The sequence below is a fragment of the Chiloscyllium plagiosum genome, unplaced genomic scaffold (assembly GCF_037043375.1).
Source record: "Chiloscyllium plagiosum isolate Xiang-an unplaced genomic scaffold, Cpla_swu_hap1 HiC_scaffold_16, whole genome shotgun sequence".
Lineage (NCBI taxonomy): Eukaryota > Metazoa > Chordata > Chondrichthyes > Orectolobiformes > Hemiscylliidae > Chiloscyllium > Chiloscyllium plagiosum.
This window is the reverse complement of record NW_028270154.1, coordinates 1201511-1225381: the sequence shown is the minus strand read 5'-3', so window position 1 is coordinate 1225381 and position 23871 is coordinate 1201511.

Genomic DNA, 23871 nt, shown 5'->3' with positions numbered 1-23871 from the left:
GTGTATTGGCCAATCAGCATCTACAAATGGAAGGTCAGCTCTCATCATCAGCTCATCCCATCACCACAGAGTTTATCATGTGGCTTGTTGCCTTGTGTGTCTCTTCAACAACCATTTCTGAACCTTACTAAACCTATCAATACTATCTTTTACTGAATTCCACAAGACCAATTCCCAGGTTCTTTAGTAATTCATGAAGCAACCGCCAGTTGGGCCTTCAGACGAGAAACAGGTCATTGGCATACTCCAGTCAATTCTCTCTTTCAATCAGTTTCTGGCTGACCCCCATCTCTCTTACTTGGTTCTCTAATCCTTTCTTCCCTTGTTTAAGAAAATCACAGTCTTGTAACTTTTCATTGACTCCATAAACAGAAGCTTTTGTGGAAAGGGAGCTTTCAGATTCCACTCCCCTGGATGTGACCCAGCAATAACCTGCCTCTGCCTTGGCTTTTACTACTGGATTCACCCCATTCCTCTCCTTCATCAGTGGGGATTGCCTCCAAATCACAGGGTTCAGGGTCAGCTCCAAGATGGAATCTAATACCAACCCTCCCTCCCCCACTCCCCGTGGTGAGTTTTCAGTCATAGCTGCACTCAGTCTGGGGGAGATCCTGTTTAATTCTCAGTACTTCCCATGGTGAGAAGTCCAGTCTTTGGCTTCCTTACCCAGCTGCCTATTCACATTGACCAGCACTGAGTGGGCAGTTATTAATGGAGTGTCAGCAAATGAACCAGTCAGGGTGACTGTTGGAAGTGAGGGTCCCTTGTTCACCCACTCACTGCCTGATTGAGGGACCTTGCAAAAGGAGATGACTGGGTGAGAGTCATCGTCCTGCTCTTGCTGCTTTCACTCCTCCCATTCTTCTGTGCTTCCTCCATCACAGCCCTCCACCTGCCCCGCACTCACCTCTGGCCTGGGGACAGTCGGGGGAAGGGTGTGGAGGTACTTGTCTTAGCTCTCTGCTGTCTGTGTTGCTGATTCCTGTGACCACTGTCTGATTGGTTGAGAGATCCCAGACAGTTTGAGATTTGTATCATCTCCCTCGCTAACCTCCCTCCCGCCTCTGCCTTACCCCATCTCTAACCCTCAGGAAGAGATAACATCATGAGTAATAACCAGTCAGGCCTTTCCCAAAGGAGAGGGCCTGGGAATCTCACCTGCTCTCCAGCCTCAGGCAACACCAAGGTCTTCCAGACAAGATATCACCTCCTGAGCTGATGAGTATTTGGCGTCGTTGCTTTGCTTGGAAGTTGAAGTAAACAATCCCAGGTAATACTTGAAGTGAAATAGTGTAGTGGTTGTGCCTCACATGTAGCCACTGTAACTAAACCATTGCAATTGGTCATTGACCATATTGTCTGTTCTGGAACCGTGTTGTGAGAAAAATGGGCATTATATTTACTTTGAAAGATAACTTTATCTGCACATCATTAGCTGTAACACGCTTTGTGGTGAATTGAGAAATGAAAGATACTGCTTTAGAGTAATTTATTTCCTAATAGGATGGAGCACTGTCCATACTGAGGTGAAAGGTTCTTGGATTATCCAAGATAAAGGAGATTGACAGAGATAGGAATTGGATATTTACTAATAGTTGAGCATTGTTAGCAACAGTGAGATCTCAGGTTTGTTGGGACTTTGTAATAACATAAAATGCATGATACTGGGTCAATGGCACTTCTACACCTCTCCTGACTTTTACTATCACTGATTTCCTTAAAATGATAATAGGGGACGATGAATATATCTGTCTAATTAACAAACTATCAACATAGAACATAGAACAGTACAGCACAGAACAGGCCCTTCAGCCCACGATGTTGTGCCGACCATTGATCCTCATGTATGCACCCTCAAATTTCTGTGACTATACGCATGTCCAGCAGTCTCTTAAATGTCGCCAATGACCTTGCTTCCACAACTGCTGATGGCAACGCATTCCATGCTCTCTGTGTAAAGAACTCGCATCTGACATCCCCTCTATACTTTCCTCCAACCAGCTTAAAACTATGACCCCTCGTGTTAGTCATTTCTGCCCTGGGAAATAGTCTCTGGCTATCGAGTCTATCTATGCCTCTCATTATCTTGTATACCTCAATTAGGTCCCCTCTCCTCCTCCTTTTCTCCAATGAAAAAAGTCCGACCACAGTCAACCTCTCTTCATAAGATAAGCCCTCCAGTCCAGACAGCATCCTGGTAAACCTCCTCTGAACCCACTCCAAAGCATCCACATCTTTTCTATAATAGGGCGACCAGAACTGGACGCAGTATTCCAAGTGCGGTCTAACCAAAGTTTTATAGAGCACATCCTATCAGGTATGGCAAACTGCTCTCTCCAAGACCACAAGAAATTATAAAGAGTTGTAAATGTAGCCTAGTCCATCACACAAACCTGCCTTCTATCTATTGACTGTCTATATTCCCATTGCTTTGGGAAAGAAGGCAACATAATCAAAGCCCCTTGCCAACCTGGGGGTTACACACTTTTTCACCCTCTATCAACGGGCAGAAGATACAAAAGTTTGAAAACAAGATTTAAGAACAGCTTCTTCCTTGCTGTTATCAGACTAATGAATGGATTGATTGAGTTTTTTGAAGAAGTAACAAAGATTGATGAGGGCAGAGCAGTAGATGTGATCTATATGGACTTCAGTAAGGTGTTCGACAAGGTTCTCCATGGGAGACTGATTAGCAAGGTTAGATCTCATGGAATACAGGGAGAACTAGCCAGTTGGTACAGAACTGGCTCAAAGGTAGAAGACAGAGGGTGGTGTTGGAGGGTTGTTTTTCAGACTGGAGGCCTGTGACCAGTGGAGTGCCACAAGGATCGGTGCTGGGCGCTCTACTTTTTGTCATTTACATAAACGATTTGGATGCGAGCATAAGAGGTACAGTTACTAAGTTTGCAGATGACACCAAAATTGGAGGTGTAGTGGACAGCGAAGATGGTTAGCTCCGATTACAACAGGATCTGGACCAGATGGGCCAATGGGCTGAGAAGTGGCAGATGGAGTTTAATTCAGGTAAATGCGAGGTGCTGCATTTTGGGAAAGCAAATCTTAGCAGGACTTATACACTGAATGGTAAGGTCCTACGGAGTGTTGCTGAACAAAGAGACCTTGGAGTGCAGGTTCATAGCTCCCTGAAAATGGAATCGCAAGTAGATAGGATAGTGAAGAAGGCATTTGGTATGCTTTCTTTTATTGGACAGTGTATTGAGTACAGGAGTTGGGAGGTCATGTTGCAGCTGTGCAGGACATTGGTTAGGCCACTGGAATACTGTGTGCAATTCTGTTCTCCTTCCTATCGGAAAGATATTGTGAAACTTGAAAGAGTTCAGAAAAGATTTACAAGGATGTTGCCAGGTTTGGAGGATCTGAGCTACAGGGAGAGGCTGAACAGGCTGGGGCTGTTTTCTCTGGAGCATCAGAGACTGAGGGGTGACCTTATAGAGCTTTACAGAGGGGTTGGCGAGACCAGAACTAGAGGGCATTGGTTTAGGGTGAGATGGGAAAGATATAAAAGAGACCTAAGGGGCAACATTTTCACGCAGAGGGTGGTACATGTATGGAATGAGCTGCCAGAGGATGTGGTGGAGGCTGGTACAATTGCAACATTTAAGAGGCATTTGGATGGGTATATGAATAGGAAGGGTTTGGAGGGATATGGGCCGGGTGCTGGCAGGTGGGACTAGATTGGGTTGGGATATCTGGTCGGCATGGACGGGTTGGATCGAAGGGTCTGTTTCCATGCTGTACATCTCTATGACTCTATGACATTAGAGTTGATCTTTCTCTGCAATTTCTCTGTGGATGTAACACTATATTCTGCATTCTATCCTATCACCCTGATGTACTTATATAAGGTATGATTTGGCTGGTTAACACACAAAACCTTTCACTGTATCTCAGTACATGCGACAATAATAAATCAAATCAAATCAAAAAAATACTATCATCCATTGCAACTTTCACACAAAGTTCAGATACATGTTATTGAATGATAATGTGAATAACTAATGTAGGGTCACATGTCCATTTGCCAATCACTTCTGTCAATGCTGGTTATGAGAGAACAGAAAAACCACTGCATTAACAACATAACACTTTCTTTCATATCCAACCAACTGTAACATGTTTGACAAAGGCAAAAAAACAAATTAAGTGCTCGTGATTTACAGAAAATGTACTGGACACATGCAGTAACTTCATATGGTTTACAAAGTGCAATACTTTATTGTACACTGACAGTTTTTCCATTCAATGCACCATAAAACTGCCCAGATGCCAATGATAATTGACACTAAATTGTCTGTATCACTCACATAAGGCACAAGGATAACTGGAGTAGGAATTGCAAGGTGTCATACTGCCAGAATAGTGAGTACTCTGTCAGAAGGAGGGTCATGAGGTGCTGTTGCAACAAAGCATGAATCTTTGACACGCCTGGGATTAGATACTGAGGGAGTGATTGGTGCTGTTTCTGATCTACAATATAGAAAGGAATGCTGCATTCACCAGGTTTGAATTCCCCTCATTCTGATGGACATATAATTGTGTAAACTTTCATGTTGGAAATCAGGGAGATTTCTGCACTAAAACTAATCATAGGTATTATACTTACTGTGGATTAATGAGAATGCTCTGGATTTAATTTCTTTTTGAAAATATATTCAGTATTTTTTTTCAAAGTAGCTTTCTAATTACAGTGAAAATTTTATTTCTGTAATTTGCAGAGGAGGTGTGACATGGTTTCCCACGATGCAGTAAGCCTCACTTGCAAACTGAAATGGATTGTATAGCATGTGAACTCTGCTCCTTTGTTCTGAGCAACCCCTGGAACTCCCAGAGCAATGTTATTTTCCTAATTCAAGAACCATTTTCAGGGAATCACAAAGGAGAGCAGGAATGTCACTGTCATTTTAGGAAAGTTGTGATGAATCATAGAAACATTGGAATTAGGAACAGGAGTTGGTCATTCAGCCCTTTGAGCCTGCTCCACCTTTCAGTATGATCATGGCTCATTAGTCTGTTTCTGTTTTCTTCTCTTACCCTTTGACCTCTTTAGCCTTAAGAACTGTATCTAACTCCTTCTTGATAACATTCAATGTTTTGCCCTCAACCACTTGCTGTGGCAGAGAATTCCTCACTCTCTGGGTGAAGACCTTTCCTCTCATCTCAGCCCTAAATGGCCTACCCCATATCCTTCCACTCTGACCCCTAGTTCTGGTCCCTCCAGTCATCAGGAATATCCTTCCTGTGTTTACCCAGTGTAGTCCTGTTAGAATTTTATAGGTCTGCATCAGATCCCCATTCATTCTCTTGAACGTCAGTGAATATAATCCTAACTGATTCAACCTATCGAGATACATTGGTCAGAATCATTACAAAACACTGGTTCAACCTTAAGTGGAGGATGGTGCTAGATTCTGGGTACTACTTTAGAAAAGGATGTGAAGACATTAGACCTTAAGATATAGGGGCAACATTTTCTTAAACTACCAAATTACTCTCGGATTCCTCATTAAAGAATTAATAACCTCGTGAACCTTCTGTGAACTGCCTCCAAAGCCAGTTATTGTGTTCTCCATGGGAGGTCCGTACCTTTCTCCCTTGGGTCACACAGATTTGGTGTACATCAGTGTTCCTTCACTGTCACTGGGTCAAAGCCAAGGAACTAGCTCCTGAATGGCATTGCTGGTGTTCCTACACCCACCAGGTCAACAGCAGTTCAGGAAGATAACCCAATGCCATTTTCATAAGGGTCATTAACAACAGGCAACAATTGTTAGGCTTTCCAGGTACACCTACATTCCATGTAGCATTTAAAAAATAATTTAATTTCTGAATCACAGTTGAGGTTGTACATATCAATAATTCCCATAAGTACCAAAACTGCCAACATGAATATTCTGAGGGTGTATATTCTGATCCCATGTTGAAGATGTTGAAATAACTTCCTGCTTGGATGTACTGAAACAACAAAGACTGGAACATTGTACAATTCCTTCAACATCAATGTTAGCACAAAGTGAATATGACAGCGATCAGGTCTGCCCGTGTGTAGGCAGAGAGACGAACAGAGTTTGCACTTTGGATCAAATCTGAGATTTCTTCAGCAGATTCATATCAAACTCGAAATGTTCACTCTGCTCTCTCCCTGGAGGTGCTGCTAGACCTGCTGACCTTACCCAGTTGTAACAGCTTTTATTTCAGATCTCCAGCTTTTATTAGACAGTGGTCTGACTGGTTTAAATCATCGCCAGTGTAAAATGAAAGGACTGAAGGAGATATGAGCGATCCTGAGCTCAGGGTGACTCTGTCTAGATATTTTCCTAATCCATCTGTTCAGAGATGATATTCTTACTCACTGCAGCAGGTGGGACTTGAACCCAAGTGTCCTGACTCAGAGTTGGGGACATTACCAAAGTGCCCCAGGCTCTCCATGTAAGGTCTGAGAACAAGTCACTGCAATTGTTAGCAATTGAGTTCATTGATTGGTTGAAGAAGCTGAGGTGGTGTGGCTTTTCCTGCTGTTCTTTCGCTATCCCCCAATTGCTCATGTGGCATAGTGGTAGTGTCCCCATCTCTGAGCTGGAAGGCCTGGGTTCAGTCTCACTTATTCCAGAGCTGTGTGTGATAACATGTCTGAACAAACTGATTAAAAGTATTGTCACACTCCCCCCCCGCGGAACTTTTCCTCAGATGAGGATCAATGTAAATTCTTCTGCATTACGGTGAAATGGTTAAGTGTAACATTGGTTGAACACTTAGACCTGTGTCAGTACTGAGCTCCCTCTTCAGAATCTCTTTGTTCTACTCAGTGTTCCCCTGGCCTTGGTTATACAGTGGTGCTGTTGTTGGGGAGTGGCTCTTGTCATGAACCAAGTCCCAGAGGCCTTGCCATGTCCACCAATACCCATCATGCCAGGATCCTGCAGAGGTTGGAATGGGATGGGGTCAATGTTGTGTGGGAGGTAGTGGGTGTCACTGTTTGGGACAGTCTGACGATATCAATATGCTCCCAAAATTTGAATATAATGAACATACTTTGAAATATCAAAGAAGCAAGTGATCTGATGTCATATGCTAACTGGCATTACAATATTTTATTGTTGAGAGGATGTTGTTGCTTCCTATAAATGGATCTCTGGTCTGATAGATCCCTCAGTACCAAACAGAGCTGTTCTCAGCACTGCCTTGTGTTGAACTTTCAAAACAAAGCCAACTTAAATTTAAATTTAATCTCACACAAGAGTTAGTTAATACTAATTAAAATCTATCTTATTTTCTGCATACTGTTTTCTTATATCTTATATAAAACTGAGTGTGGACCATATCCCTCCAAACTCTTCATGGTCACTTAAATCCCTGCTCTCTATATCACGATCTGTTACATTGGCTTAAACAAGTTCTAAACCTCCAAAGTGACAGAAAATCCTTTGGTAATGGACAGCACTTGTTCAGAGAATGAAAGCCATGTTTTTTTTATCCAGTCAAGATTCTGTTACATTGAGTTGCAATACTGCAGAAACAGCCTGTCGAGACAGAGAATAAACCAGGAAAGTCAGCTTGTTGAATTCATTTCATTGAAAATTAATGAAGAGCACTTTTCCTGAACTGCAGCCAATAGCATCATTTGTGCAGCTCATATCTCTGAGACTCACCACACTGTGAACAAGCCGGTATCAACATTACGCAAGCTCGTATAACTACACAGGTTGGACATATTTATTAAATCCTTATCAACTTGAAATCACTTTCCTCTTGTAATTTGAAACAGAATAACCAATTTGTTGACAGAAAGCTCCCACAAACAGGAATAAAATAGTTGAGCAGGTAATCAGTTGTAGCCATTGGTGGGAGTATAGGGCGTGGATAAGAATTAGTCAGGACACCATCTTTTGTTGATACTGACTGGATGATATACCTGATAAGGGAGATCAGGTTCCATCGCACAAACCTTCCAGTCAGCATCACAAGCTTTGGTTCAACTGTTGGCCAGAGAGTAAATGAGTCACACACCTCCACACAATTCTCAGCTCAAATCCCAATAGAGGATCCTGAAGAGTTTGGGAAACATTGAGAGTAACAGTGAAGGGGTTATGCTGTATTCCAGTAATCGAGTTCCCAGTTCAATATAATCAGCAAATACGTCAAGATAATCTTTAAGCTAAACAACTTTCAGCTTCTGAGAACTGGTGACTGAAGTATCAAATACATTTCCATTTTTACATTCAGCATCATGTGAGAGAAACACTACCTCCTGGTGGAACATCATCAAAAGCAACAACATTAATTGTTTGTTGGAAGACATAGAAAATGCACAACATTACAAAGGTTGTCAGCTAAAAGCATCAAAAAGGAAAAAAATCCTGACTAAAAATATGGAATTGAGATTTTGAAGACATTAAGCATAAGTCATAATTCATTAATGTTTTGTTAAAATCAGTCAGTAACATATTGCAGGTAATTGTAAATAACAGTGAAAAGATCAGAGACAGCAAGGCCTTTTACAAGTTACAAACAGAATCATGGACTTTTAGAGAACAGAAGTTCAACCCATCGTTCCTGTACCTGCTTCAGAAAGAGCCACCCACCGAATCTCATTCTCCAATAAAAACAATCAATAGTTTTTCATGAATAAATATCTCACTGAAAATGCAAATGGTTGAAGATGCTTTATCGACATGAGCCAGTGTAACTTGGCAAAAGAATAAAGAGATTTTCTGTGATTATTTTTGGTGTTATTTTAAGTCACATTGTCATTCTCCAACAATTGAACTGACTGTACCAGTGCAGCTTCCACATGTTTACCTCCGAGACCCTCAGAACTTGAAGCAGCAACCTTTGAAGGTCTGAAGGCCTGCTCATAAGACATTGTTCTCTGTTCTGGCCACAGAGAACAATGTCTATTCCCATGCTCCATTTCTAAATCTTTTCCTCAGTGTCTACTCCTGCTCTTATTTATTATGTTTCTAAGTTTCTAAAACATTTCAAAAATGATTGTTTTAATTTTTGAAGAATCAGTCTCCTGCTCCCTTGTATAATTGGAAATTGCTTTTGTCTAATTTTGAAAGTCCTTTTTAACTGGTTAAACTGACAGGTGCTGAGTTGCTTCTACAATTACCAGAGTTTCCTAAAGCTGGCCAGAGGTTTCTCTGGAAACAATTCCCAAAATTAGAATCTTGACTGCACTGAAATTGCAAGATTAATTTTTATGAGGGTCAGATAAACTGCAATGTACCTTTGGAAACATCGGTAACGAAGCAACAAAGCCTCCTTCTGCCTGAATAAAGCTTGGTCTCTATCAGTTCCAGAGACACGGTGTTGGTGGAGGCTTGGTACCCCTGTTTGAGTCTTGCTCATATGAAGAGTGCAATGAGCTGATGAGGACATTGCACAACAGTCTTTGCACAAGGGGATGAAATTTTTTGTTGGAATATATATTCTCTTGAATGGTTTCTAAATTTTGCAATTTCCATAAATATAAGGGAAGTGTGGAGCATATGAAGAGAAGATTCACATTGCAGTGATCAATGTGAATAATAATGAGTGTTGGAAGATACTCATGTCTCGTCATGCTAAAACCAGCTGCTCTTTTCTTCTTGTTGTCAGTAATATTTTATAAACAATTATTTACGGAGTCCCTTCTCTGTTCAACCATCCCTGGGAAAACCGTGAAGTTATGCTGCAACCTGCTGGTTGGGTCTCTCACAGCAACTGCTAGAAAGGTTTCTCATTCACCAGGAACCTTTATGCTCATCAATCATAGAATCTTGGGATTGTTACAGGGCAGAGGGATGCCATTCAGCCCAACATATCTGTACTGCTATTATTACCTTGTGCTAATCTACTGTCTTTTTCTCCCCTTACCCCTTCACATTATTTCGATCCAAATAATCATCCCATGCTCTCTTAAATGCTTCAATGCCTCCACCACATTCTCAGGCATTGCATTCCAAAGTCCAGCTACTCACTGCACAATAAAGTTGTTTCTCATGCCACTCTTGCCTCATCTGCATATCAGTTTAATTCTGTGCCCTCCCATTCTCGTTTCTTTTTCGAGCAGGAATAGCAGTGAAAGATTCCTCATGAGTCGCAGACTCCAATTCTCCAGCTAGACCATACTTTACAGATCCCAGTGATCCAGCGTTCAGTTCTCAGGAATGGATGGTACTTTTGAAATGTTGTGGAAACTGTGGATGAAGAGTGTAGCTGCTCAGGTGGGCATAAAGTGTTTGATCATCCTCGAGTAATGGGAGGATGGGGGTTTGGGGGTGGGAGAAGCTGGTGCGGGTGATGGAAGAGTGGAAATGCTAAAGAGGTTAAAGCATAAGAGCAATGAGGGATATTACTGATGGAAATTAAAGAAGGCAACTGCCTCGCCATGCAGGTTCTCCCATATTTAAAACAATACTTGGGTTTGTACTTAATAAAAAAGACTAATTTTTCTGAGGCAGAAATGTAACTTGGAGACATTAGAGTCAGAACAGCTTTTCATTTTCAAAATGTCTTTTGCTACACAAATGAGTTTATTTGATTTGACATTAATATTTCAACAAAATTTGACAAAATGCAATGAACTTTTTGCTACAGGATCATCTCTAACAGCAAGTAGCAAATGTTATATATAAGGCAAGAGCTACTCAAGGGGGAATGTGGATAATTCTCCACAATGATGCTGCAATGTCCACATTTTGATCAATAAACTCCCGAAACTGTTTGCTTGTGTGTGTGTGTGTATGTGTGTGTGTTAGAAAGCAAAAGTACACACACGGCTGTGTCCTCAGCCCCCTACTGTCCTCCCTGTACACACACGGCTGTGTCCCTCAGACCCCTACTGTCCTCCCTGTATACTCACGGCAGTGTACTCAGCCCCTTACTGTCCTCCCCGTACACATACGGCTGTGTCCTCAGCCCCCTACTGTCCTCCCTGTACACACACGGCTGTGTCCTCAGCCCCCTACTGTCCTCCCCGTACACATACGGCTGTGTCCTCAGCCCCCTACTGTCCTCCCTGTACACACACGGCTGTGTCCTCAGCCCCCTACTGTCCTCCCCGTACACACACGGCTGTGTCCTCAGCCCCCTACTGTCCTCCCCGTACACATACGGCTGTGTCCTCAGCCCCCTACTGTCCTCCCCGTACACATACGGCTGTGTCCTCAGCCCCCTACTGTCCTCCCCGTACACATACGGCTGTGTCCTCAGCCCCCTACTGTCCTCCCTGTACACTCACGGCTGTATCCCTCAGCCCCCTACCGTACTCCCCGTACACCCACGGCACTGTCCTCAGCCCCCTACTGTACTCCCCGTACACACACGGCTGTGTCCCTCAGCCCCCTACTGTACTCCCCGTACACCCACGGCTGCGTCCCTCAGCCCCCTACTGTACTCCCCGTACACCCACGGCACTGCCCTCAGCCCCCTACTGTACTACCCGTCCACCCTCGGCTGTGTTCCCAACCCCGTACTGTCCTCCCTGTACACACACGGCAATGTCCTCAGCCCCCTACTGTACTCCCCGTACACCCACAGCTGTGTCCACAACCCCCACCGGTACTCCCCGTACACCCATGGCTGTGCCTCAGCCCCCTACTGTACTCCCCATACACCCACGGCTGTGTCCCTCAGACCCCTACTGTACTCTGTATACACCCACAGCTGTGCCTCAGCCCCCTACTGTACTCCCCGTACACCCACGGCACTGCCCTCAGCCCCCTACTGTACTACCCGTCCACCCTCGGCTGTGTTCCCAACCCCGTACTGTCCTCCCTGTACACACACGGCAATGTCCTCAGCCCCCTACTGTACTCCCCGTACACCCACAGCTGTGTCCACAACCCCCACCGGTACTCCCCGTACACCCATGGCTGTGCCTCAGCCCCCTACTGTACTCCCCATACACACACGGCTGTGTCCCTCAGCCCCCTACTGTACTCCCCCTACACCCACAGCTGTGTCCCTCAGCCCCCTACTGTACTCCCCCTACACCCACGGCTGTGCCTCAGCCCCCTACTGTACTCCCCATACACCCACGGCGTGTCCCTCAGCCCCCTACTGTACTCCCCGTACACCCACGGCATGTCCCTCAGCCCTCAGCCCCCTACTGTACTCCCCGTACACCCACGGCATGTCCCTCAGCCCCCTACTGTACTCCCCGTACACCCACGGCATGTCCCTCAGCCCCCTACTGTACTCCCCGTACACCCACGGCGTGTCCCTCAGCCCTCAGCCCCCTACTGTACTCCCCGTACACCCACGGCTATGCCTCAGCCCCCTACAATGCTCCCAGTACATCCACGGCAGTGTCCTCAGCTCCTTACTGTATTTCCCGTACTTCCACGGCAGTGCCCTCAGCCCCCTACTGTACTCCCCAAACACCCACAGCTGTGCCTCAGCTCCCTACTATACTCCCCATTCACCCACGGCTGTGCCTCAGCCGCCTACTGTACTCCCTGTACACCCACGGCAGTGTCCTCAGCCCACTACGGTCCTCACTGTACACACACGGCAGTGTCCCTCAGCCCTTTGCTGTAATCACCATACACCCATGGCCATCCCTCAGCCCCCTTCTGGAATCCCCATACACCCACGGCTGTGTCCCTCAGCCCCCTACTGTACTCCCTGTATACCCACGGCTGTACCGTCAGCACCTAGTGTACCCTGCATACACCCACGTCTGTGCCTCAGCCCCCTAATGTACTCCCTGTGCAACAACGGCTGCGTCCCTCAGCCCCCTACTGTTCTCCCTGTACACACACGGCTGTGCCTCAGCCCCCTACTGTACTCCCCGTACACCCACGACTGTGCCTCAGCCCCCTACTGTACTCCCCGTACACCCACGGCGGTGCCTCAGCCCCCTACTGTACTCCCCGTTCACCCACGGCTGTGTCCCTCAGCCTCCTACTGTACTCCACCGTACACCCACGGCTGTGCCTCAGCCCCCTACTGTACTTCCTGTACACCCACGGCTGTGCCTCAGCCCCCTAATGTACTCCCCCTACACCCACGGCGGTGCCCCTCAACCCCCTACTGTACTCCCCCTACGCCCACAGCAGTGTCCTCATCCCCTAATGTACTCCCCGTACACCCACGGCTGTGCCCTCAGCCCCCTACTGTACTCCCCGTACACCCACGGCTGTGCCCCTCAGCCCCCTACTGTACTCCCCGTACACACACGGCTGTGTCCCTCAGCCCCCTACTGTACTCCCCGTACACCCACGGCACTGCCCTCAGCCCCCTACTGTACTCCCCGTACACCCAGGGCTGTGTCCCTCAGTCCCCTACTGTGCTCATCGTACACCCACGGCTGTGTCCCTCAGCCCCCTACTGTACTCCCCGTACACCCACGGCACTGCCCTCAGCCCCCTACTGTACTCCCCGTACACATACGGCTGTATCCCTCAGCCCCCTACTGTACTCCCCGTACACATACGGCTGTGTCCCTCAGCCCACTACTGTACTCCCCGTACACCCACGGCACTGCCCTCAGCCCCCTACTGTACTCCCCGTACACATACGGCTGTGTCCCTCAGCCCACTACTGTACTCCCCGTACACCCACGGCTGCGTCCCTCAGCCGCCTACTGTACTCCCTGTACACACACGGCTGTGCCTCAGCCCCCTACTGTACTCCCCGTACACACACGGCTGTGCCTCAGCCCCCTACTGTACTCCCCGTACACCCACGGCTGTGCCTCAGCCCACTACTGTACTCCCCGTTCACCCACGGCTGTGCCTCAGCCCCCTACTGTACTCCACCGTACACACACGGCTGTGTCCCTCAGCCCCCTACTGTACTTCCTGTACACACACGGCTGTGCCTCAGCCCCCTACTGTACTCCCCGTTCACCCACGGCTGTGCCTCAGCCCCCTACTGTACTCCCCGTACACACACGGCTGTGTCCCTCAGCCCCCTACTGTACTTCCTGTACACCCACGGCTGTGTCCCTCAGCCCCTACTGTACTTCCTGTACACCCACGGCTGTGTCCCTCAGCCCCCTAATATACTCCCCGTACACCCACGACTGTGCCTCAGCCCCCTACTGTACTCCCCGTTCACCCACGGCTGTGCCTCAGCCCCCTACTGTACTCCACCGTACACCCACGGCTGTGCCCTCAGCCCCCTACTGTACTCCCCGTACACCCACGGCTGTGCCCTCAGCCCCCTAATATACTCCCCGTACACCCACGACTGTGCCTCAGCCCCCTACTGTACTCCCCGTACACACACGGCTGTGTCCCTCAGCCCCCTACTGTACTCCCCGTACACCCACGGCTGTGCCTCAGCCCCCTACTGTACTTCCTGTACACACACGGCTGTGTCCCTCAGCCCCTACTGTACTTCCTGTACACCCACGGCTGTGTCCCTCAGCCCCCTAATATACTCCCCGTACACCCACGACTGTGCCTCAGCCCCCTACTGTACTCCCCGTACACCCACGGCTGTGCCTCAGCCCCCTACTGTACTTCCTGTACACACACGGCTGTGCCTCAGCCCCCTACTGTACACCCTGTACACCCACGGCTGTGCCTCAGCCCCCTACTGTACTTCCTGTACACCCACGGCTGTGCCCCTCAGCCCCCTACTGTACTCCCCCTACGCCCACAGCAGTGTCCTCAGCCCCCTAATGTACTCCCCCTACACCCACGGCAGTGTCCTCAGCCCCCTAATGTACTCCCCGTACACCCACGGCTGTGCCCTCAGCCCCCTACTGTACTCCCCGTACACCCATGGCTGTGCCCCTCAGCCCCCTACTGTACTCCCTGTACACCCACGGCTGTGTCCCTCAGCCCCTACTGTACTCCCCGTACACCCACAGCTGTGCCCCTCAGCCCCCTACTGTACTCCCCCTACACCCACGGCAGTGTCCTCAGCCCCCTACTGTACTCCCCGTACACCCACGGCTGTGCCCTCAGCCCCCTACTGTACTCCCCGTACACCCATGGCTGTGCCCCTCAGCCCCCTACTGTACTCCCCGTACACCCACAGCTGTGCCCCTCAGCCCCCTTCTGTACTCCCCGTACACACACGGCAGTGTCCTCAGCCCCCTAATATACTCCCCATACACCCACGGCTGTGTCCCTCAGCCCCCTACTATACTCCTCGTACACCCAAGGTTGTGCCTCAGCCCCCTACTGTACTCCCCATACACCCATGGCTGTGTCCCTCAGCTCCCTAGTGTACTCCCCGTACACCCCTGACTGTTTTGCCAAATTCCAAACGGACACCATCTCCAAGTTTGCTGATGAGTCAAAATACACAAGTGAGATAGAGGGTTCGGTGATGTGGTGCAGTGAGAACAGCCTCTTTCTCAATGTTGGCAAAATTAATGAACTGATCATTGACTTCAGATAGGAAGGAGGAGAACATGCCCTAATCTGTATCAATGGAGTGGGCACTGAGAAGTTTGACAGCATTAAGGTTTCTCAGAGTAACTATAATCGACAACTTGTCCTGGACTTCCCACGTTGATGCAATGGTCAAGAAGGTGCAATAACGCCTCTCCTTCCTTAGGGGGCTCAGGAAATTGGATATGTCCATAAGGACCCTCACCAACTTCTGCAGAAGCACCATTAAAGCATACTGTCTGGGTACATGTCAGCCTGGTATGACAACTACTCTGCCCAGGACTGTAAGAAACTACAGAAGGTGGTGTGGATAGCTCAGACCATCCCGGAAGCCAACCTGCCGTCCATGGACTCCACTTACACAGCTTGTTGCCACAGAAAGGCTGCCAACATCATCAAAGACCCCTCCCACCCCAATAATGATCTCTTACTACATCAGGCTGGTGATACAGAAGCTTGAATATACACACCAACAGGTCCAGGAACAGAGTGTCTTCCTGGCCATTATTAGACTGATGAATGGATTCTCTCGCCCCAAATAATGCAATTTTGCTCATACTGACCTCGTCTATTGCACGCCCCATGTATTGTAACCTGTATGCTTCTGTCTATCTATACATCCTTGCTTACTATGATCTGTGTGTACTGCTCATAAACAAAGCTTTTCTCTTTGGCAATCAATCAATCAATCAATCAATCAAGAGACCAGCTTCACTGCCTCTCCACAAGACCCAGTGAAATATCCCCCATCATTAGCTGAGATCCCAAAGCACCCACAATCAAAAGTTCACCCACAATGTCTTTGTTTTATAAATAATCTCAACAAATGTAAAGTCCAGAAACAGCAAAAATAAAAGCAGGGAAGTATTCTCCATGATCAATATCATCGAGGGAGGAAGGTTGGCCAAATCCCTGGAATATTTTCTTGCTGGTCCATCAGCTGATGTGAAATTCAGAGCCTGCAAGGTCAGCACTATCTCAAACTCTACAGAAGTGTCATCATGTATCATGACCCACATCCAACGAGTTTTTGTTCACCCGTTGGATATGGGCATCGTTGGCTGGCCAGTATTTTATTGCTCATCCCCAATTAAATTATTAGTTTTGAACCCACCATTTTGTAACACAAATGGTACCAACTTGGCTAAGCCCCCACTCTTGATACAATTCCATTTTTACTTCATTAACTTGAAACCACAAACATCATTAGCATCAATGGGCCAAAAGGCCTGTTCTGTACCCAAAGTCTATGATTCTAATACTCTGATTTTTCATACTTCTCAGGCTCTTTCTCTACCATCACCACCAAAGACAGTGCTCTCTCTCACAAACACATATAATTTACCGTCTATGTTATAATTCTGATCCTGCTTTTGCCAACCTCAATAATTTTATAATGAATAAAGGGAAATGCACACACACACGTTCCCACACACTAAACTAAAAAACAAACCACCTGCCATTATTCAGTCCATATCCCTCTATTCCCTCCCTATTCGTGTAACCATCCAGATGCCTCTTCAATGTCACCAACATACCTGCTCCCACAACCTCTTCTGGCAGTGCGTTCCAGGCTCCTACCACTCTGCGGGAAAACCTTCCCTCGTACATCTCCCGAAAACTTTCCCACTCTCTCACCTGGAACCTGAGCTCCTTGTAATTGAAACTTCAAACCTCTGACTATCTGCCCTTTCCAGGCCTCTGATAATATTGTAGACCTCTATCTGGTCTCCTCTCAGCCTCCGTCTTTCCAGTGAAAACAATCCTAATCTTATTAATCTTTCCTCATAGCCAATGGCCTAGAGACCAGGCAACATCCTGGTGAGACTTCTCTGCACTCTCTCCAAAGCTTCCACGTCCTTCTGGTAGTGTGGTGACCAAAACTGCACACAACACTCCAAATGCAGCCTGACAAGGTTTTATGTCGCTGAAACATGGTTTGCTAACTCTTATACTCCACGACCTAGTTGATGAAGGCAAGCCTGCCATATGCCTTCTTAATTACCTTGGTCACCCATGTTACCACTTTTCGGGAACTGTGGACCTGCACACCCAGATCCATCTGTATGTTAATGTTCCTAAGGGTTCTGCCATTTACAGTATAATTCACATCTAAATTTGATCCTCCAAAATTCATCCACTCGCCATGGTCTGGATTAAACTCCACCTGTCATTTCTGTGCCTAAGTCACCAATCTATCTATGTTCTGTTGTATCCTTCCACCCCGACTTCAAATTTACCTGGACCATCTCAGACTCCTCCCTACTCTTCCTAGACCTCTCCATTTCTATCTCGGATGACCGACTCAACACGGACGTTTACTATAAACCGACTGATTCCCACAACTACCTAGATTACACCTTCTCCCACCCTGCCCCCTGTAAAAACGCCATCCCATATTCCCAATTCATTTGCCTCCGCCACATCTGCTCCCAGGAGGACCAATTCCAATACTGTACAACCCAGATGGCCTCCTTCTTCAAAGACCACAATTTCCCCCCAGACGTGGTCGACGATGCTCTCCACTGCATCTCCTCCGCCCTTGAGCCCCGCCCCTCCAATCGCCACCAGGACAGAACCACTGGTCCTCACCTACCACCCCACCAACCTCCGGATACAGCGTATCATCCGTCGTCATTTCCGCCACCTCCAAACAGACCCCACCACCAGGGATATATTTCCCTCCCCTCCCCTATCAGCATTTTGGAGAGACCACTCCCTCCGCGATTCCCTCATCAGGTCCACACCCCCCACCAACCCAACCTCCACTCCCGGTACCTTCCCCTGCAACCGCAAGAAATGCAAAACTTGCGCCCACACCTCCCCCCTCACCTCCCTCCAAGGCCCCAATGGATCCTTCCATATCCGTCGCAAATTCACCTGCACCTCCACACACATCATTTACTGCATCCGCTGCACCTGATGTGGCCTCCTATACATTGGGGAGACAGGCAGCCTACTTTCAGAACGTTTCAGAGAACACCCCTGGGACACCCGGACCAACCAACCCAACTGCCCCGTGGCTGAACGCTTTAACTCCCCCTCCCACTCCACCAAGGACATGCAGGTCCTTGGCCTCCTCCATTGCCAGACCAAGGCAACACGACGCCTGGAGGAAGAGCGCCTCATCTTCCACCTAGGAACCCTCCAACCACAAGGGATGAACGCAGATTTCTCCAGCTTCCTCATTTCCCATCCCCCCACCTTATCTCAGTCCCAACCCTCAGATTCAGCACCGCCCTCTTGACCTGCAATCTTCTTTCTGACCTCTCCGCCCCCACCCCCTCTCCGGCCTATCACTCTCACCTTGACCTCTTTCCACCTATCGCATTCCCAATGCCCCTCCCCCAAGTCCCTCCTCCCTACCTTTTATCTTAGCCTGCTTGGCACACTCTCCTCATTCCTGAAGAAGGGCTTATGCCCGAAACGTCGATTCTCCTGTTCCCTGGATGCTGCCTGACCTGCTGCGCTTTTCCAGCAACACATTTTCAGCTCTGATCTCCAGCATCTGCAGTCCTCACTTTCTGCTGTTGTATCCTTTCACAATCAATGGCACTATCAGCAACTGCATCAACCTTTGCGTCATCTGCAAACTTACCAATCAGACCACTCACATTTTCCTCCAGATCATTTATATACTACCAACAACAGAGGACCTCAGACCGATCCCTGTGGAACACTACTAGTTACAGTCTCCATTCCGAAAGACACCCTTCTACCGCTACCCTCTGTCTTCCAGTTCTATGTCTATCGAACCAGCCCCCGCCGAATCTCATGTGATTTTAGTTTTTGTACCAATCTGCCATGTGGGACTTTACCAAGTCAACAACTTTGAGTTCTGACAGTATAAAATCTCAAAATGTTGACATTGAATAATCTAAGGTGCTGGCAGGATACTTTATCAAAAATGAGTTCCAGCATCAGCTTTAAGGGGTATTTAACATGTATGAAAGACTCAGGATCAAGGACGGGCCTTAGCAGGTTTATGGAGAGTTTCAGAGCTGAGGGCTCAAGCAGCTAAAGGCAAGGTCACCGATACTGCAGTGATGAATATGGGAAATGTGTGAAAGACCAGAATTAGAGGAGCATGGACCATTCAGCAGGCTGTAGAGCTGGATGTGATTAAATACTATGTAGAGACATGAGGCCACGTAGGGATTTGAAAACAAGAATGATAATTTTCACATTGAAGAGTTGCCAGACCAGGGACTAATGGATGTGAGAGAACACAGCAATGATGAGTTATTAAGACTTGGAGTAAGTTGGGCACTCAGACACCAGACTTTTGAATAAGCTCCTTTGCACTTGGTAAAAGGTGGGAGGGAGGGTCAGCAAGGAGAGCATTGAGATAGTCTATAGATATCTAGGGGTGCTGGAGTTTCCATAGCCAGTGAAGGTGGGTGGGTAATGTTGTATAGGTGCAAGACAGTCAATGGGGATGGGGATTGATATAGGTCAGCAGCACAGTGTTAGTTAGGATACAGACATGTAGACCATCAGACTGAGTCACAGACAGTACCTGCAGTGAGGCAGTGGGTAAGGAAATCACATCCTTTTTCATAAGAGTTCAACATATTTATCAATATAAATGCTAGGTCATTTGCTTTCTATATCAAATAGCCAAACGCAGCGATAAAATACAGGAATTCTGCAGGAACTGTGCTGTTGGTTGAGTACACTAACATCACAGAAATGTTCACGCCTCACTTACTGTTCCAGCTGAGGTAATTTATCTCCAACCAAGTCTGCCCTCAGGCATAAATGAAGGAACACAGAAGAAAGCTATAAATAATTTTAGTTTTAAAAATTGAAAAAGTTAACAAAATGTGCAACACTTTTCATTCTTCAATTCAATTTACCTTAGAACATTATTGTATTAAAATAACCCCATTTCTATTCACATAAAGACTTGAAGCCTGAATTTCCAACACACTATTATCTGTCAGAATGAAAAGATGACAAATGGAATATTCTGCAATAAACTGAACAGAAGAGTTTTTTTCATTCAAATATGATGGTGTACATATTATAAATAAAATATATACATGAGATAGAACAGTGTGAAATATTCACAGCCTTGGTTAATGAATTGATAATATTCAATAAACCGAATTTTCCTGCTATCAATAATCCCCTCATCTGCCTACTCCCTGTTATATCTCTGGGCTCCATCTCGACCTATTCACTCACCCCTCCCCAACCTTTAACCCTGCCTTCAGCTTTAAAAGCAGTTTCTTTGAGCAGACAACACTAACATTGGTGGAGCTGTGGACAAAAAGGAATGTAGTCAAAGGATACAGCAGGTTGGAAAGTTGGGGTGAGAAATAGCAGGTGGAGTTTAATCCAGCAAATGCAAGAGGAAAGCATATCGTGAATGGCAGGACCTTGAGGAGCATTGACATACAGAGGGATCTTTGTGTTCAAGTCCATAGCCCCTTGAAAGTAGCAACACGTGTGGATAGGGCAGTAAAGAAGGCATACAATATACTTGCCTTCATAGGTCAGGGCATTGAGTCAAAAAGTTGGCAAATCATTTTGCAGCTGTATAAAACTTTAGTTAGGCTACATTTGGAGTATTGTGTGCAGTTCTGGTTGCTGCATGATAGGAAGGATGTGGAAGCTTTTTGGGGGTGCAAAAGAACTTTCCCTGAATTAGAGTGTGGTAGTTAAAAGGAGAGTTTGGACAAACTTGGATTGCTTTCGCTAGAGCATCAGAACTTGAGGAGCGTCCTGATAGAAATATGCAAAATAATGAGGGGCATGGATAGGGTGGACAGTCAGAGTCTGTTTCCCAGGGTAGAAATGTCAATGACGAGGGGACATAGGTTTAAGGTGAGGGGGAAAATTTAAAGAGGGTGTGTGAGGCAAGTTGTTTGCAGAGAGGGTAGCATGTGCCTGGAATGTACTGCCAGAGACAGTGTGGCTAGATATGATAGAAACATTTAAGAGGCATTTAGACAGACATGTGAACAGGCAGCGAATAGAGTGATAATGAAAGACAGATATTCAATGTCCAAGTCTAAAATAAAACAAAGAACTGCAAATGCTGAAGATCTGAAACAAAAACAGAAACTGCTGGTGGTATTCAATAAATTTGTTAACATCTGCAGGGAGAAAGCAGAGTTAACATTTCAAATCCAGTGTCTTTTCATCAGAGCTATTAGCAGTGAGGAAAATGTGGCAATTTTCTGAAGACGAGGTCGGAGGTGTTAGGGGAAGAGGTGAGCAGATAGGTGGAGAGAGAGCCCATAGAGAAACAGAGAGAGAGAGAGAGAGATAGAAAGATATGAAAGGATTTGGCAGACGAGGGATGATTAATAGTAAGTTGAGACAGAGAGGAGTTGAATAAGTGAGTGAGAGCTGAGAGTAGGAGAGAATGGATCGGTTATGCTAAAAGCAATTAATGTCCATGACTGTAGTAGTAAGAGTGATCACTGCACAGTCCTTGTGGAGACAAAGTCCCTCCTTCACATTGAGAATACCCTTCATTCTGTTGAGTGCTAAATGGGACAGACTTTAAACAGATCGAACAACTTAACTCTGAGCATCTGTGAGGCATTGTGGACCATCAGCAGCAGCAGAATCTTACTCCAGCACAATCTGCAACCTCATGGCCCGGTATATCCCCCACTCAACCATTACCATCAAGTCAGGGGATTGATCCTGGTTCAATAGAGAGAGCAGGAGGGCATGCCTGGAGCAGCACCAGACATACCTGAAGATGAAGTGTCAACCTGGTGAAGTCACCAAACAGGTCTACTTACATGGCAAACAGCAAGTGATAGACAGAGCTAAGCGATCCCACAACCAATGGGTCAGATCTGAGCTCTGCAGTCCTGTCACATCCAGTCATGAATGTTGGTGGATGATTAAACAACTCACTGCAGGAGGAAGCTCCACAAATATTGCTCTTCTTAATGAATGAACAGCCCAGCACATCAGTGCAAAAGATAAGTCTGAAGCTTTCACAGTAATCTTCAGCCAGAAGCGCTGAATGGATCATCCATCTCAGCCTCCTCCAGTGGTCCCCAGTATCACAGATACCAGTCTTCAACCAATTCGATTCCCTCCACATGATAGCAAGGCACTGGATACTGCAGAGGCTCTAGGCCTTGTCAATATTCTGGAAATTGTGCTGAAGATGTGTGCTCGAGACCTTGCAGCTCCCCTGGCCAAGCTGTTCCAATACAGTTACAACACTGGCATCTACCTGACAATGTGGAAAGTAGCCCAATTATGTCCTGTACTGAAAAAGCAGGATAAATCCAACCCGGTCAATTACCGACCCATCAATCTACACTTGATCATCAGTAAAGTGATGGAAGGTGTCACTAACAGTGCTATCAAGCAGCACCTGCTCAGTGATACCCAGTTTGGGTTCTGCCAGGGTCACTCAGCTCCTGACCTCATTACAGCCTTGCTTCAGACATGGACAAAAGAGCTGAATTCCGGAGGGGAAGAGAGAGTGACAGTGCTTGATATCAAGACTGTACGCGACTGAGTGTGGCATAAAGGATCCCGAACAAAGCTAGAATCAATAGGTATCATGGAACAAACTCTCTGATGGTTAGAGCTATACCTGACACATAAGAAGACAGTTGTGGTTGTTGGTGGTCAGTTATTTCAGCTCCAGGACACCTCTGCAGGAGTTCCTCAGGGTAATATCCCATCTTCAGCTGCTTCATCAATGACCATTCCTCCATCATAAGGTCAGAACTGGAGATGTTTATTAATGATTGCACAATGTTCAACACGATTCATAACTCCTCAGACACTGCGTCCAAATGCAAAAAAGTCTAGACAATATCCAGGCTTGAGCTGACAAGTGGCAAGCATTCACGCCACACAAACGCCAGGCTATGATCATCACCAATAAAAGACAATCTAACCACCGTCCTTGACATTCAATAGTGTTACCATCACTGAATCCCTAACTTTCAACATCCTGTCAGTTAGACACTCAACTGGACTTACCACATTACAAGAGCAAGTCAGAGATTCAGAATATTGCATCAAGTAACTCAACTCTTGACTCCCCAAAGCCTATCCACCAGCTACAAAGCACAACTCAGGAGTGTGATGGAATACTCCCCACTTGCCTGAATGGGTGCAGTTCCAACAACACTCAAGAAGCTTAGCACCATCTAGGACAAAACAGCCACTTGATTATCTTTGTATCCACAAGCAACCACCCGCTCCAACACCAATGCTCAGTAGTAGCGGTGTGTACTATCTACAAGATGCACTGCAGAAATTCACCAAAGATCCTTAGACAGGACCTTGCAAACCCATGACCACTTCTATCTAGAAGAACAAGGCAGCAGATACATTCGAACACCATTACCTTCATGGTCATCTTCAAACCACTCACCATCCTGACTTGGAAATATATCACCGTCCTTCACTATCGCTGGGTCAGAATCCTGGAATTCCCTCTCTAACTGAATAGTGGGTCAACTACAGCAGGTGGATTGCAATGGTTCCAGAAGGCAGCTCACCCTCACCTTCTCAAGGG